The sequence below is a fragment of the Lynx canadensis genome, chromosome A3, assembly GCF_007474595.2.
Source record: "Lynx canadensis isolate LIC74 chromosome A3, mLynCan4.pri.v2, whole genome shotgun sequence".
Taxonomy (NCBI): domain Eukaryota; kingdom Metazoa; phylum Chordata; class Mammalia; order Carnivora; family Felidae; genus Lynx; species Lynx canadensis.
In genome coordinates, this window is record NC_044305.1 from 121,122,391 (window position 1) to 121,128,390 (window position 6,000).

Genomic DNA, 6,000 nt, shown 5'->3' on the forward strand with positions numbered 1-6,000 from the left:
TTAAGTTTCAATTTCAACATGGCTATGAAACTTTAGTTTTGATTTCACTAATGAAACTTCTAAAAACGTTTATACATTTACTGAACCTTCCACCACCGTGTACAAGGCTCTGGTTTAGAACTAATGAAAGGGTAAATAGCATAAAGTCTACACTATCAGGGAGTTTACAGACTAACAAGAAAAAAATATACTGAATTACTGATTGTAAACATGGCATAGAATTATTAAGTAAAAACTGAATCTAAAATAGATATAAAGGCACCGGTATTTCAATATTTCCTACCATAATCAGTAATATGTAAATAAGCCATGTAAAATCTATTTATATCAACTGAGTGAGCTTCTACAATCATCAGTTACGGGACACAAATGAACTGAAGTCATGTACTATACTACAGAGAATTTAAAAAGCCACCTGACAAATGTCTAAGTCACCAGCATGAAGCTCAATATCAGAAGGGACAGATGAATAGAATTTCCTTCATTTTGCTTCCAATTAGTACCACTACCATCTTATATTTGTATTGTGTATCACAGTTTACCAAACACCTTCCCAATTATTATCCCACTTACTCCCAACAACTGCAGTTATAAAATCAGTCAGGAGACAGAGGAGATTGAGCTTTTTGGAACATATCCACCGAAAGGAAAACCCAGTCAAAATAGACTTAGACTACCAAGAAAAAGTCTTTTCAATGTATACATTAAAATTCAAACAGAAAAAATTTGCATAATACTGATTTTACTTATGTTGTAAACATACATGACAGGCTACTTTTTTTTTTTTTTTTTTAAGATTAAGGTTTTGTATCAAGATATTATACCACTGGGTATGCTATCTTTATGCAGAAGCTGAAGTTTCTCCTTAAGGATAAAGCCATTCCTGGCATTAAACACAGGGCAAAGGAACCGATGGATCACATTTCAGTGGGTTCTTTTCACTTCGCTCTTCAGGTCTCCAAACCTCCAAGAGCAAACTATGGTAGCATCAAAATCAAACACTTTAAAAGACAGTTTGTGTATTTAGTGAATTCTAGTTAACTATTAAATAATAAAAATTCAAAAATTATGGGAAGTTTGAGCTTATCTTAGTTGCAATCACAGTACTTGAAAAAAAAATACATATTTGTCTTCTTCTAGAACTGTTAATGTGGAAGTTCTATGCTCCCAAGGACCAAAGTGATAGTGACAAAAGTAATTTAAATGAGAAATTCTAGGGGGAAGGGGACACTTTGGCAGAGATTGTCAAGGTCACTGAGGCAGCCATACTTTGACATCAAGACATTCTCATTCCAGGGCTCCATACTGAAGTGTTATCTACCTTGCAATACCCAGCTCAAATACAATTTCCCCTAGAAAACCTTCCACAATTACTCTGAAAGACGGAAACATAAAATTATTAACACAGAGAGGAGAGATCAGCTATGTACCCTTAGGACACATACTATCTTAACAGTCACAACTCTAGGACCAAATATCACCTCTTGGTGGTTTTCTCCCATCCATTCCCATCCCCATACAATGCAGTTTCTACACAGAAAGTTTTCTTTTTTTCTTTTCTTTTTCAAGTAAACGCTACTCCTAACATGGGGCTCGAACTCACAACCCTGAGATCAAGGGTTCCATGCTCTACCACAGAGCCAGCCAGGAGCTCCCAGGGTTGACTTTTTAAGATACAAATTTGACTGAGGAGCACCTGGCTGCTCCCTGGTTGAGCGTGCAACTCTTGACCTCAGGATTGTAAGTTTGAGCCCCGCGTTGGGTATAGAGTATTCCTTAAAAATAAAATCTTTAGGGGCGCCTGGGTGGCGCAGTCGGTTAAGCGTCCGACTTCAGCCAGGTCACGATCTCGCGGTCCGTGAGTTCGAGCCCCGCGTCGGGCTCTGGGCTGACGGCTCAGATCCTGGAGCCTGTTTCCGATTCTGTGTCTCCCTCTCTCTCTGCCCCTCCCCCGTTCATGCTCTGTCTCTCTCTGTCCCAAAGATGAATAAACGTTGAAAAAAAAAAATAAATAAATAAAATAAAATAAAATCTTTAAAAAAAAAAAAAAAGACTGCAATTTACCTGCTTAAAACCCTTCAATGACCACCCACGCTCTTCAAATAAGGTCCACATATGTTGGGTAATATTACAGAGTTCACTGTACTCTTCTCTCCCTATATTTGAGTGGTTTAAAATTTTGCTATAGGGGCGCCTGGGTGGCGCAGTCGGTTAAGCGTCCGACTTCAGCCAGGTCACGATCTCGCGGTCCGTGAGTTCGAGCCCCGCGTCGGGCTCTGGGCTGATGGCTCAGAGCCTGGAGCCTGTTTCCGATTCTGTGTCTCCCTCTCTCTCTGCCGCTCCCCCGTTCATGCTCTGTCTCTCTCTGTCCCAAAAATAAATAAACGTTGAAAAAAAAAATTAAAAAAAAAAATTTTTGCTATGAAAGTTTAAGAGACGGGTGCTGGTTGGCTCAGTAGGTTGGGTAGCTGACTTCAGGTCATGATCCTGCACTCTGTGGGTTCCAGCCCCATGCTGGGCTCTGTGCTGTCAGCTCAGAGCCTGGAGCCTGCTTCAGATTCTGTGTGTCTCCCTCTCTCTCAGCTCCTCCCCCACTCACACTGTCTCGCTCTCAAAAATAAATAATCATTAAAACAAAGTTTTAAAAAAAGTTTAAGAGAAAGAAATAAACAGCTGGTCCCAAATCCCTAACGCTGCTTAAAAGACCTGGCATCGTATCTCTGGCTCCCTTTTGCATTCTACACTCAATCCAACTGCTGTGACCTTTCAGTTGGGTAAACTTCCCCAGCCTCCTTCAGTGGAATAGATTCCACTTCCTTCCCTCCTTTGGGAGTTACCTTCACCTAATTCCTATTTACCCATAATATGTTAGCTGGTAGACTGCTTTCCTAAGAAAACTTTACCTGACTTTCCCAGCTGGTTATCCACTTGTTACATATTCTCACAACCTGCTACATTCTTTCTTTTTAAGCCTCTATGTAGGTTTATTGGTATTTACAGTTGAGCCTTGAACAATACAGGTTTGAGCTATGCAGGACTACATATACGCAGTTGTTTTTTTTTTTATAAACACAGTACATTACTGTAAATGTATTTTCTCTTATGATTTTCTTCATAACATTTTCTTTCCTCTAGCTTACTTTATTGTAAGAATACAGCATAATGCATATAATACACAAAATGGTGTTAATCAACTGTTTACATTATTGGTAGGGCTTTTGGTCAACAGGTTATTAGTAGTTAAGTTTTTGGGTAATCAGAATTCATACAGATTTTCACCGTGTGGGGGTTGGCACCCCTAACAGTCCCACCATTGTTCAAGGGGCAACTGATACTTGTGTGATTAGTTGTTTAATATGTTCCCCCCAATAACAATGTAAAGTCCATAAGCAAAATCTATAGAGGTCACCATAGTATTGTGGGCACTCACCATACAGTAGGTGCTAAAAAATTCTGAATGACAAATTAAGTAATTAACATTAAATATTGGGTAAAGTATCCATGTATTTATCGCAGTGCAGGGCTAAGAGTCAGTTCTCAATACTTTGTTATACCGTATTCTGCCTTGTATCATTATTATTCGCGTGCTTAATCAGTCCCTCCAGCCTGCACACCATTCGTACCCGTTTTTGGATGCCAACACTAACTTTAGTGGTATAAACAGGTGCTCAATATTCACTGAGTTTAACTGCCTTTAAAATCAATACGCCTTTTAGCATATTTACATAGAAGACGCAACATCAATTTAAAGAGCTTTCCCCATTAAAAATTAAACTGTAATTCAAAAGCTTATCAACACTCCCCAAACACACTTGAGCCATGACTTTAAAACAAGGAGGCCGATGTTGACGTCGTTTACACAATGTCATACTTTACAGTTTCACACTGACATCAAAAAGACTGTCAGTTTCCTGTTTTTCTTTTCCATCATCTCAAATTAAGTACGAAGAAATCGATGCTGGACACCACTCTAACGTTCCTTATCGCTAACAAGGAAACTGCGAGTGAAAAAGAAAGAGACGCACACTTTTAAAAAATGAAACCTGGAAAACAGCGAACACGAAACCTACAAAAGAGTGTTGTGGGAGACTGGTAACGAAGCTACCTAAGAAACGGCCACCGCAAACAAACGTGCCATTTCGGCACAGTGCTCTTGCAGGGCACGTCTTTGGAAATGGGGGCATTCGAACGCTCCGAACTCGAAGTTTCCGAGTACCGTCAGAACGGAAGCCCTCCGCTGTGCTCGTACGCAGGAAGCAAGCGCAGGCTGCAGGCCCGAGTCGAGGCTCACCTGAGCTGGCCAGGAGTCTCGCCCCGGCCGCCGCCGCCGCCAGCGTCGCCGAAACCGTCCGGATCCAGGGCCCGCCGAGACCAACACCCAGACAAGCGCCACGGCTCAGCCGGACCCAACGACCCCAGCGCCCCCGCCCGGGAGACGCCGGCCCACGCCCGGCGGCCAGCGGATGCCCCAGCCCCTCGCCCGGCCGAACGCGGCGCGGCCCCAGCACACTCACCTCTGGGCGTGGCCGCCTCGCGGCCGCGTCCTCAGTTGGCTCAGGGGCCGCGGGCGCCACCGCTGCTGTCGGGCTGCAGGCCCTCAGACCCGCTGAGGCTCCCGGGCCGCGCAGCCGGCGCCCGGCCCGCCTCCCGGGGTCTCCGCCGCCCGGCGCCGAGCGCGCGCCGAGCTGGCTCTGCGCAGCCCCGAGAGCGCGCGCGCGCGGGAGGGCGGGGCCGGCAGCCGCCACCGCCGCAGGGCTCGGCGTTACCCGAGCTCATGGCGGCCGCCGCCTGCCTGCACCCGGCGCCTCCGCTAGCTGCCTTTTGAGCCCGCGCGGAACGTGCTGGCTGCGAGGTGTGGGCTCCACCGAGAACCCAGCGGCTGCCTCCCTCTGTACCTCTTCGGCCTCTGATTGAATACGCGGAGAGATTTCCCTGCATTCCCACAATGTGGAACTTTACCCGAGCTCTGGGATTCTGGAAAGCGACGGTTAAAGAAATCCCTCCAGCCTTTTGTGTCCCTGAAATGGTTTTCTGCAAGGAACCGCCTTTCCCCGTGTGACTCAGATATGACTCACGTGTGCCCCCTTGTTCACCTGTGACGGATCAGACACAGACCCTCCAAATTCCCTTATTCTTTTGCCTCATAAATGATTAGCCGAACCGACTGCACTCGCTGAACAATCTGGACAAAATACCAGCTACCTTCACTCGACCAAACTTTAGTCAACTTCTCTCCTTCCACCAGGCCCCTAAACTTTGACCCACCCTCCGCCTGAGCCAGTCAACAGCCCCTTCTAATCCACCGCTCTTGAAAATCTGGGTCCACGTCCGAGTGAAACACTGAAGTGCTGTGTGATCACCCGCCACCCGTTCCTCCCACTTCCGCACACCCAGGTCTTTCTAGTCTTTGTTCCCTCCTCCCTGCGAGAGAAAAGCCCTTTTCTGATTTACCTTAGAGACAGTTGCAGATCTCAGGGTCAGAGTGCCCCTATAGAAATAGTCACCCCTCCCCACTAGTGAAGCTGCCATAGTCCAAGTACCTCGTATAAGTAGAATCATACAATATTTATCTTTTTGGGTCTGGCCTTATTTCACTTAGCGTTGTTTTCAAGGTTCATCCATGTCACAGGTATCAGAGTTTATTCTTTTTTATGCTGAATAATATTCCGTTGCATGTATATACCATTTTTTGTTTATTCATGCATCTGCTGATGGACATTTGGATTGTTTCCACATTTTGGCTGTTGTGAACAATGACGCTGTGAACATTGGTGTACAAGTATCTGATTACGTCTCTTGCTTTTAGTTCTTTAGTATATATCTAGAGGTGGAATTGCTGGCTTGTGTGGGTTATGTTTAGCTTTTTGAGGAACTGCCAAACTGTTTTCTACGATAAGTATACCATCTTATATTCCTATCAGCAATGCATGTGCATTCCAGTTTCTCCATACCCTTGACAGCACTTGTTATTTTCCATTTTTGTTTTTTGGATTTTTTTTT

General features: G+C 44.7%; 1 protein-coding gene across 3 annotated transcripts in view; it reads right to left on the reverse strand.

Annotated features, from left to right (window-relative positions):
* Positions 1–4,604, reverse strand: part of UBXN2A (UBX domain protein 2A) — a 47,966-nt gene extending 43,362 nt beyond the window's left edge. For 2 of the 3 annotated variants that reach the window (XM_030311568.1, XM_030311570.1), the window contains exon 1: positions 4,515–4,604. The gene's annotated coding sequence lies outside the window, so the exon portion shown is untranslated. Of the gene's footprint in view, positions 1–4,291; positions 4,378–4,514 lie in introns of those variants that run through there. The other variant, XM_030311569.1, reaches the window with a different exon arrangement.
* Positions 4,605–6,000: the final 1,396 nt, after the last annotated feature.